We start from the raw sequence: 11,730 nt of genomic DNA, 5'->3' as shown, positions 1-11,730 counted from the left end.
ATCTGGCTGACAGGCCTGGGTCAGAGAATCTGAGTAGCGGGTAGGAATTGACATCATATTACCAAGTTTGGTTGGTCTAGCACTTACGGTTTAGGCTGTGCATTCAGTTTTAGGGCGCGAAAAATAATAATAATAATAATAATAATAATAAAAGAGAAAAATCCTAAGAAAAACAATAATGGTCCATAAGGACTTCGTCCTTTGGACCCTTAATAATAACTAGGGCTAGGGCTGGGGCTGGGCGAGAAGCAAGGGAGGATGGGGCACCTGGCACTGGGGGTGGGTGTGGGGGCTAGGGGAAGATTAGCACAGAGGACGCGACATGGGCTTGGAAAAGGGAGGTAATGTGCTCTGTCAACTGCCTCACAACAGCAGTATGCCAAACTTGTTGATGGTATGAATTTTCCACAAAAACATAAACAATTTTAGATGTCCTGTCATATAATTGACTATTCATGAAATGCATTGTTGCCTATATAGAAATGTTGTGTTGTGGGCCAGTACAGTGCACTGAACCTCTTTACACAGCACCACACACTTGGAAAATGTAAATTTGTAGTTGTTTATATAACATAGAATATATCATTACAATGAATTAAATGTAAGGAAATGAAGAAGTACCATCAGATGTACACAGTACCAAACTAATGTCTTGTACTGCAAAACATGCTAAAAAGATACAGATTTTCACAGAGCAAGGCTTTGATCAAAAAGAATGATGAGAGGGCGAAGAGGCAGAGACATCTATGGGCTAAGGTAAGACCATATACTGATGTCTGTCTGTGTAGTGTTGTACAGTGTACTTTCACACTGTAAAAGGAAATGTTGGACATATGTACACTGACTGTATATAATGGTATTATGTATATGATGCAATTTTTGGAGTAATGTTTATGTTTTGTGTGTTTCTTCAAACAGCTAAAATGAAGTAACACTAAACAGTCATACATGTCGATGACCTAATACCTAAGTGGGAAAGCTGAGCAGTGAGTGTGAGATGTTTATCTAGACATAGTGGATGTGCCATGACTGGGTGGGCAAAGCAAAGGTGCGTGAGTGACAGTTTTCTCACTTAACATGGGCATGTTAGTTAAAACATACCAGTTTGCAGTGTATGAGCTTATAAATTGTGTAACTAAGTATTGTCAGAAATCCCTACTACATTGTTATATTGCAGATTTTAACCTGCCTTCTCCTATGTATAACCTCAGGTCACTAAGGCACAACTGCCATGTGCTTCCCTGATGATCAAGCTAAGGGACATCTGTCTGTCCAAGCTCTGCTATACTGCATCCTTCGTCATACAGCTGTACATTGGGAGTGTGACACATCACACTGAATGCTACATGGTCAGAGGAGCAGGCGCTGACCTTGTGAGTTTGCCTTCTTCAGAGGTTTCTTCCTCTTTGGTGTAGTTGTAGTTTTACTCTGTCAGTGTTTGTCTAACTTACATGTCAATTTATGCTTTTAATCTTTTAATCTTTTCCAGCGCCTGCTGTTGATCACAATGACCCCGTGCCCACCACATCAAGTTTCGTTAACACATCACACTGCCTGGTACATTGGAACAATCAGATGGTCTGGCCTGGTGAGTTTACATATTTGAAAGATTATTTTGTCTGTGAAGTAGTTTTACTTTACAACTGCAAGTGTCTGATTGGCTGACATGCAACTTTCTGGTTTTACTCTCTTTTCCAGTGCCTTGTCTTCATATCACTGACACCATACTCACCACATCAAGTTTCCCTGCGCCCATTTTGTCGACAAGCAAAGCATTCTCTAAAGAACTCAGAGACTGCACACAGACAGAATGAATTACACACAGATACCTGAAGTGAAATGCACCAAAAATCATCTCCACACACTATAGTCTGACAGCAAAGGTACTTTCAGTAAAATGTGCTATTACTTGTGGATGTTTATTGCTATGATGCAGGGGCGCCGCCAGGGTGGGGAAGGTTAGAACAATTCTAGGGGCCCAGCACTGACATGGGGCCCTGTTAGGGGCTTTACCTTTTCGCAAAAAGGGGGGGGGGGGGGGAGCAAAATTGTAATCTTTCATGGGGCCCAATATTTCTGGCGGCGCCCCTGCTGTGATGTCTCACAATTTTTTTTTGTAGTATTTATTGAGTTATTTTGACTTTTACTCTGCAATAACAAGATATTAATGATGTGTTGTAACACTTCTGTACTACATAATATGTTATGTAATTCACAGTCATGATGCCATGGTTAAATTGATGTCAAAATAACAGTCCAGCTTTGTTTGTGATGCCTGTGTTGACTTACATTAAATTGTATATTTAAAAGAATATTGCCATGTTGGCAGTTTTGTAGTATATATATATTAGTGCTACTATCACACTTTGTGTTCTTTATACACTGTTTATGTAAGAATGCTATGCACATCATATGCGAAATATTATGTCAATTGTGCTGGCTCAAGTATTGTGGTCTCAATGTACTTTTTCAGCCTCCTCCAAGAATGACACAAACCTAAATGTTTGGCTAAGACAGATGTATTTAATTGCAATTTTACAATGTGTATAATGTGTTTTCCATTATGTCTCTAATGAGTAATAATAAATATTATAATCATTCATACAGTCATCATTCTTAAGCATGTTAAATACACATGTAAATGTCATAATAAATTTCAATTACGGTAGGTGAAACAGGCAGTAAAGGAAATATACATATAAAAAGTATTACAATGTCCTGAGCAACATTTAAGGAAAAACATACTACAATATAATGACATTATATAGTAAATGGCCATAATGTATAACATTAGCCTGCTGTATGCATGCAGTCCCTGGTGTGGCAGTTTGACTACTGCCATTAGCAGAAGCAGCCTTAGTACACCAATATAGGATAAAATATAGAACCCTTTGGTGAAGTGCCTCAGCCCAAGACAATGTATGGTTTGTGTCAGATGGTCTAAGTAGTCGGTAGAAATAGGCACCTGCATACCTAATATTTTAAGTCTAGATCATACAAGTTAAGCTTACTTTGTACTACCTCAGTGAACACATGCCGTCTTGTATATTCAAAACAACAGTGGCTTACTACATTTGTAAAGTATTCTTCTAGACATAAGAAGCCCTAAAAGAATTTAATGGCATTAATGAAACAGAGAACGAACTGCACCTGCTGGCGAATCTATAAAAAAAAAATCCAAAGTGCAATATAAATAGAGCACGATCTCCACCTACTGGCCAATTTATTACAAAAAAGCGAAAAATCTGCAATATATACTGCCTGGCTTATAAATAAAATCTGATAATTTTCTATAAGTCAAATAGCACAAAAATGAAAGGAGCTTAAAAATATGGACTGAGGTGAAGGGAAAGTTAATTCCTTGAAAGTATTATGAAGGATATTTCAGCTGAATTAGCCAAGGTACGTATTAGACATACTAGGACAGTGGCTGTACCGCTCCAGATTGACTGATCGCCACCAAACTTGGAAGATCTGTCTGTAGTCCAGTCATACAGAAGTGAATCAAATTTTGTAAGGATCGGATGAAGCATGCCTAAGATTTAGCTGTTTGAATGAAATGGGAATGGAAATGTTGTGGCCAGCAGGTGGAGTCAGCGCTCCATTTTAGAAATGATATTAAATGCTTTCTGACCTCATTTGTAAATGAAGTCTGATAATGTTGTATAAAGCAAATTAGTGAAAATTGAAAGGAAATTAAAAATATGGACGCAGGTGAAGGGAAAGGTAACAATTGTTTGAAAGTATTATGAAGGATATTTCAGCTGAATTACCAAAGGTACGTATTAGACATACTACGACAGTGGTTGTATGGCTCCCGTTTGACTGATCGCCACCAAACTTGGAAGGTCTGTCTGTAGTCCACTGATACAGAAGGGAATCAAATTTTGTTAGGATTGGATGAAGCATGCCAGAGATATAACTGTTTGATTGAAATGGGCATGGAAATCATTTGGCCAGCAGGTGGAGTCAACACTCCATTTTAGAAATGCTATTTAAAACTTTTAGGCCTTCTCATGTGTAAATGAAGTCTGATAATGTTCTATGAGGCAAATGGGTGAAAAATGAACAAAAATTAAAAATATGGACCTAGTTGAAGGGAAAGGGAACAAATCTTTGAATATTTGATGAGAAATAAGGACATTTCAGCTGAATTTGCTAAGGTGGGTCTTACACATATATGCACATTAGCTGTAGCGCCCCCATTTGACTGATCGGCACCAAATTTGGAGGGTCTGTCTGAGGTGCAGTGGTACATTAGTCGGTCAAATTTCGTGAAGATCATATGAAGTATACCTCATATTTAGCTGTTTGATTGAAATGAGCATGGAAATGTGGTAGGTTCAGTGTGGCTGGTGGCCATACTGTACAGGCAGGTGAAGCTATCTTTATAAATTATACATAAGGGCAGTGTCCTGATTGATCTACTACCAGAAAGACCTACTTTGGCTAGACATTGTAGTAGTTATAGTAATATGTTATTTATTAAGTTTTTAAATATCACAAGGTAATTCAAATGACTATTATGGACTATCTTGATTTAGCATGACTAACAGAACTTGCAGGACAAAAGATTTTAACGAGTAATATGTCACTTTATCAAAAATGACAACAATGTAACTTGAACTGATTTTGCAGGTTTATACAGACATGTTATATTGCTGTAGTGCCCCTGTTTGACTGATTGGCATGAAAATTGGAGGGCCCTTCCCCAGTAATGTCCTACAATATATATTTAAGTTTTGTGATGATTGGCTGAGGCACGCCTCAGATATAGCTGTCTGATTGAAATGGGTGTGGCACCAGTATGGTGTAGGTGTGGCTGGTGGCCATACCACATGGAAAGTTTCAGATTTTTTTAATATTTCTTTATAAGGACTGTCTCCTGATTAAAATGATCACAGAAATATGAAGGTTTGGTGAAAATCCAAGGAGGTTAAGAAAAAGTACTGTTTTAAGACTTTTACAAAATAGGCAAAAATGGCAAGAGATATGATGAAGTTCTTTATGCCATTAAATTTGTCATGAGCTAGTGGATAGCGTAAACAACAATTGTCAATTTTATAATTAACAGTTCAGGAGAAATAGGCAGAAATGTGCTGTAGCGCCCCCATATGGCAGACTGACATGTCCATTACAGGGTGGGTTCAGGGTCAGAGTACAAATGTAGAACCCAAATTTGGTTTGGATTGCTCATTGTTTAGCCAGTCAAATGGCTGGTTGATTTTGATTGGCTAATGGTGGCCAGGATTTTACAACTAATGACTGCCATGATACTTGTCTGACCTCAGGCTTGTACATATTACATATCTGCCAAATTTCAATTAGATTGGTCAAGGCAGTCAGGAGATATTGGCAGTTTTTAGTTGTAGCGCCCCCTATTGATGAAATGGGGCCAGCTTTATATCTACTCCCCAGAATGGCGCTAGGAGGTAGGATTTCAAATTTGGTTAAGATCGGCTAAAGCAGGGCCAACTTATAGCAGTCAGACTGAAACTGGCCAAATTTAGGTGGAGTTTGAGCGTGGCTGAAGGCCATATGATACAGAAATTTTATGATTATTTTTAATAAGTCTTGACCAGCTCAGAGAACTGATTGGTTTGACACCTCATATGTCTGATTTGGACAGACGGGGTAGGACTTCAGGCCAGAAGTAGGATTTGCAAATTATGCAAATTAGCAAAAAATCTAAGTAGGCGGAGCTTCATAGTCCAAATGGCAAGATGGTAGAGCAAAGCTGTCTGCATCAGCAGAAAAGATAATTTTAATTGTAGGACTAATAGGACAGGAGATATGGACTGAAACGCGTTGGGGGGCGCTAGAGCGCCCCCATCTGGCTGACTGGGCTGGGTCAGAGAATCTGAGTAGCGGGTAGGAATTGACATCATCTTACCAAGTTTGGTTGGTCTAGCTCTTACAGTTTAGGCTGTACATTCAGTTTTACGGCAGGAAAAAAATAATAATAATAATAATAATAATAAAGATAACTGCAAGCAGTGACAATCGGGTCCAAAGCTAATGGAAAGAAGCAATGAAGAGGAATGAAGTGAATGGTATAAGATTAGAAGTTCACTAATTATTGCAAATGAAGTACAGACTGTAATTGATGAGCAATGAATTTAAATTGGCAGAAAATAGGAAATGCTTCTATGAGATGATACCTAACATTTGAACATTACCGTGGAAATGTTTATCAAGGTACGATGAAGGGAAAAGGGTAGATGAGAAACCAAAGGGAAATGTGGTGACTAGCTGTTTGAGAAATATTGCAATTGCTGCAGTGTACACAGGATGAAGTAACATTGAAGTTTGATAGATTTCTAAAAGTCAAATGGCAGTAACATATAAGCAGATTAAAAATATGGACTTAGATGAAGGGAAAGGTGATTAATATTTAAATGTCTAAATAAACAATAAGGAGATGTCAGCTGCATTAACCAAGGTTGGTCTTAAACATATTAGGACAGTGGCTAAATTGTAAATGAAGTACAGACTGTAACTGATGGCCAATGCATTTAAATAGTCAGAAAGAAGGAAATGCTACTATAAGATGATACCTGACATTTGAACATTACCGTAGAAATGTTGATTAAGGTACAATAAATGGAAATCGGTAGATGAGAAACCGAAGGGAAATGTGGTGACTAGCTGTTCAAAGAAATTGCAATTGCTGCAATGTACAGAGCATGAAGTATCACTGAAGTTTGATACATTTCTAAAAGTCTAATGGCAGAAAAATTAAAGCAATTTAAAAATATTAACTGAGATCAAGGTAATGGTGATTAATCTTTAAATATTTGATGAGAAATAAGGTAATATCAGCTGCATTAGCCTATGTTGGTCTTAGACATATTTAGAGAGTAGCTGTAGCGCCCCCCTTTGACCAATCAGCACATAAGGTGGAGGGTCTGTCTGTGGGCCAGAGAAAAATCAGTCGGTCAATTTTTCAGAGGATTGGATGAAGCATGCCAGCGATATAACTGTTTGATTGAAATGGGCATGGAAATGGTTTGGCCAGCAGGTGGAGTCAGCGCTCCATTTTAGAAATACTATTTAATACTTTTAGGCCTTCTCATGTGTAAATGAAGTCTGATAATGTTATATGAGGCAAATAGGTGAAAAATGAAAGGAAATGAAAAATATGGACTAAGGTGAAGGGAAAGGTAACTATTCTTTGAAGGATTTATGAGAAAGAAGGACATTTCAGCTGAATTTGCTAAGGTAGGTCGTAGACATATATGGACAGTAACTGTAGCGCCCCCATTTGACCGATCAGCACCAAATTTGGTGGGTCTGTCTGAGGTGCAGTGCTACATTAGTTGGTCAAATTTGGTGATGATCAGATGAAGTATGCCTCAGATTAAGCTGTTTGATTGAAATGAGCATGGAAATGCTGTAGGTTCAGTGTGGCTGGTGGCTATACTGTACAGGCAAGTGAAGTTATCTTTATAAATTATACATATGGGCAGTGTCCTGATTTTTCTACTACCAGATTGACCTACTTAGGATGGAGATTGCAGCAGTTACAGTAATATGTTATTTATTAAGTTTTTAAATATGACAAGGGAATGCAAATGACTATCATGGGACATTGCATATTTCTTGATTTGACATGACTCACAGAACTTGCAGGGCTAAAGATTTTAACCAGTAATATGTCACTGGATCAAAAATGAGATAAATGTAAGTTGAGCTGATTTTTCAGTTTATACAGTGATGTTATATGGCTGTAGCACCCCCGTTTGACTGATCGGCACCAAATTTGGAGGGCCCTTCTCCAGTAATATCTTACATTATATATTTAAGTTTGATGATGATTGGTTGAGGCAGGCCTGAGATATAGCTGTCTGATTGAAATGGGTGTGGCACCACTATGGTTTGGGTGTGGCTGGTGGCCATACCTCATGGAAATTTTTTGATTTTTTTAATAATTTTATATAGGGACTGTCTCCTGATTTAAATGATACCAGATTTGTGTAGGTTTGGTGAAAATCCTAGGAGGATAAGAAAAAGTACTGTTTTAAGACTTTTACAAAATAGGCAAAAATGGCAAGAGATATGATGAAGTTCTTTATACCATTAAATTTGTCATGAGCTTGTGGATAGCTTAAGCAACAATTGTCAATTTTATAATTAACAGTTCAGGAGAAATAGGCAGAAATGTGCTGTAGCGCCCCCATATGGCAGACTGACATGTCCTTTACAGGGTGGGCTCATGGTCAGAATACAAATGTATAACCGAAATTTGGTTTGGATTGCTCATTGTTTAGCTGGTCAAATGGCTGCTTGATTTTGATTGGCTAATGGTGGCCAGGATTTTACAACTAATGACTGCCATTTTACTTCTCTGACCTCAGGCTTGTACATAGTACATATCGGCCAAATTTCAATTAGATTGGTTAAGGCAGTCAGGAGATATTGGCAGTTATTAGTTGTAGCGCCCCCTATTGACGAAATGGGGCCAGCTTTATATCTACTCCCCAGAATGGCGCTGGGAGGTAGGATTTCAAATTTGGTTAAGATTGGTTAAAGCAGAGCCAAGTTATAGCAATCAGACTGAAACTGGCCAAATTTATGCAAAGTTTGGGCGTGGCTGAAGACCATATGATACAGAAATTTCATGATTATTTTTGTAAGTCTTGATCAGCTCAGAGAACTGATTGGTTTGACACCTCATTTGTCTGATTGGGACAGACGGGGTAGGACTTGAAGGCAGAGGTCAGATTTGCAAATTATGCAAATTAGCAAAAAATCTAAGTAGGCGGAGCTTCATAGTCCAAATGGCAAGTTGGTAGAGCAAAGCTGTCTGTATCAGCAGAAAAAATAATTTCAATTGTAGGACTAATAGGACAGGAGATATGGACTGAAACGCGTTGGGGGGCGCTAGAGCGCCCCCATCTGGCTGACAGGGCTGGGTCAGAGAATCTGAGTAGCGGGTAGGAATTGACATCATCTTACCAAGTTTGGTTGGTCTAGCTCTTACGGTTTAGGCTGTACATTCAGTTTTACGGCAGGAAAAAAATAATAATAATAATAATAATAATAATAATAATAAAAGAGAAAAATCCTAAGAAAAACAATAAGGTTCCATAAGCATTTCATGCTTTGGACCCTTAATAATAATAAAAGAGAAAAATCCTAAGAAAAACAATAATGGTCCATAAGGACTTCGTCCTTTGGACCCTTAATAAAAGAGAAAAATCCTAAGAAAAACAATAATGGTCCATAAGCATTTCATGCTTTGGACCCTTAATAATCCTAAGAAAAACAATAATGGTCCATAAGCATTTCATGCTTTGGACCCTTAATAAAAAGAAAAATCCTAAGAAAAACAATAATGGTCCATAAGCATTTCATGCTTTGGACCCTTAATAATAATAAAGATAACTGCAAGCAGTGACAATCGGGTCCAAAGCTAATGGAAAGAAGCAATGAAGAGGAAAGAAGTGAATGGCATAAAATTAGAAGTACATTAATTATTTGAAATGAAGTACAGACTGTAATTGATGAGCAATGAATTTAAATTGGCAGAAAATAGGAAATGCTACTGAGATGATATCTAACATTTAAACATTACCTTGGAAATGTTTATCAAGGTACGATAAAGGGAAAAAGGTAGATGAGAAACAGAAGGGAAATGTGGTGGCTAGCTGTTGGAGAAATATTGCAATTGCTGCAGTGTACACAGGCTGAAGTAACATTGAAGTTTGATAGATTTCTAAAAGTCAAATGGCAGGAATTTATAAGCAGATTAAAAATATGGACTTAGATGAAGGGAAAGGTGATTAATATTTAAATGTCTAAATAAACAATAAGGAGATGTCAGCTGCATTAACCAAGGTTGGTCTTAAACATATTTGGACAGTGGCTAAATTGTAAATGAAGTACATAGTGTAACTGATGGCCAATGCATTGAAATAGTCAGAAAGTAAGAAAATGGTAGATAAGAAATAACAGACATGTGGTGACTAGCTGTTGGAAAAAATTTGAAATTTCTGCGGTGTACATCACTGAAGTTTGATACATTTCTAAAAGTCAAATGGCAGGATAATGAAACCAATTTATTAATATTGACTGAGGTGAAGGCAATGGTGATTAATTTTTAAATATTTGATGAGAAATAAGCTAATTTCAGTTGCATTAACCAAGGTTGGTCTTAGAAATATTATGACAGTGGCTAAATTGTAAATTAAGTACAGACTGTAACTGATGGCCAATGCATTTAAATAGTCAGAAAGTAGGAAATGCTACTATAAGATGATACCTGACATTTGAACATTACCATAGATATGTTTATTAAGGTACCATGAAGGGAAAAGGGTAGATGAGAAACCGAAGGGAAATGTGGTGACTAGCTGTTTGAGAAATATTGCAATTGCTGCAGTGTACACAGGATGAAGTAACATTGAAGTTTGATAGATTTCTAAAAGTTAAATGGCAGTAACATAAGCAGATTAAAAATATGGACTTAGATGAAGGGAAAGGTGATTAATATTTAAATGTCTAAATAAACAATAAGGAGATGTCAGCTGCATTAACCAAGGTTGGTCTTAAATATATTAGGACAGTGGCTAAATTGGAAATGAAGTATAGACTGTAACTGAAAGCCAATGCATTTAAATAGTCTGAAATGTGGAAATGCTACTATGAACATGCAGCTTTCTGGTTTTACTCTCTTTTGCAGTGCCTTATCTTCATATCAGTGACACCATACTGACCACATCAAGTTTCCCTGCGCTCATTTATTCGACAACCAAAGCGTTCTCTAAAGAACTCAGAGACTGCACACAGACAGTATGAACTACAAACAGATACCTGAAGTGAAATGCACCAGAAATCATCTCCACACACTATAGTCTATCAGCAAAGGTACTTTGAGTAAAATGTGCTGTTGCTTGTGGATATTTATTGCGGTGATGTCTCAATTTTTTTTTTATTATTTATTAAGTTATTTTCAGTTTTACTCTGCAATAACAAAACATTAATGATGTGTTGTAACAGTTCTGTACTACATAATATGTTACATAATATACAGTCATGATTACATGGTTAAATTGATGTCAAAATAACAGTCTAGCTTTGTTTGTGATGCCTGTGTTGACTTACATTAAATTGTATATTTAAAAGAATATTGCCATGTTGGCAGTTTTGTAGTATATATATATTAGTGCTACTATCACACTTTGTGTTCTTTATACACTGTTTATGTAAGAATGCTATGCACATCATATGCGAAATATTATGTTAATTGTGCTGGCTCAACTATTGTGGTCTCAATGTACTTTTTCAGCCTCCTGAAACAATGACACAAACCTAAATGTTTGGCTAAGACAGATGTAATTAATTGCAATTTTACAATGTGTATAATGTGTTTTCCATTATGTCTCTAATGAGTAATAATAAATATTATAATCATTAATACAGTCATCATTCTTAAGCATGTTAAATACACATGTAAATGTCATAATAAATTTCAATTATGGTAGGTGAAACAGGCAGTAAAGGAAATATACATATAAAAAGTATTACAATGTCCTGAGCAACATTTAAGGAAAAACATACTACAATATAATGACATTATATAGTAAATGGCCATAATGTATAACATTAGCCTGCTGTATGCATGCAGTCCCTGGTGTGGCAGTTTGACTACTGCCATTAGCAGAAGCAGCCTTAGTACACCAATATAGGATAAAATATAGAACCCTTTGGTGAAGTGCCTCAGCCCAA

At 36.9% G+C, this 11,730-nt stretch overlaps 1 long non-coding RNA gene across 1 annotated transcript; it reads left to right on the top strand.

Moving 5' to 3' along the window:
* Positions 1 to 313: 313 nt before the first annotated feature.
* On the top strand, positions 314 to 1,350 carry LOC140582208 (uncharacterized). The gene is made up of 3 exons (XR_011985154.1): positions 314 to 756; positions 919 to 1,048; positions 1,212 to 1,350. It is a non-coding gene; the product is annotated as an uncharacterized lncRNA (long non-coding RNA).
* The last annotated feature ends 10,380 nt before the right edge of the window (positions 1,351 to 11,730 follow it).

Source organism: Paramormyrops kingsleyae, chromosome 24 (assembly GCF_048594095.1).
Source record: "Paramormyrops kingsleyae isolate MSU_618 chromosome 24, PKINGS_0.4, whole genome shotgun sequence".
NCBI lineage: Eukaryota > Metazoa > Chordata > Actinopteri > Osteoglossiformes > Mormyridae > Paramormyrops > Paramormyrops kingsleyae.
This window is presented reverse-complemented; position numbering and strand designations above follow the sequence as displayed.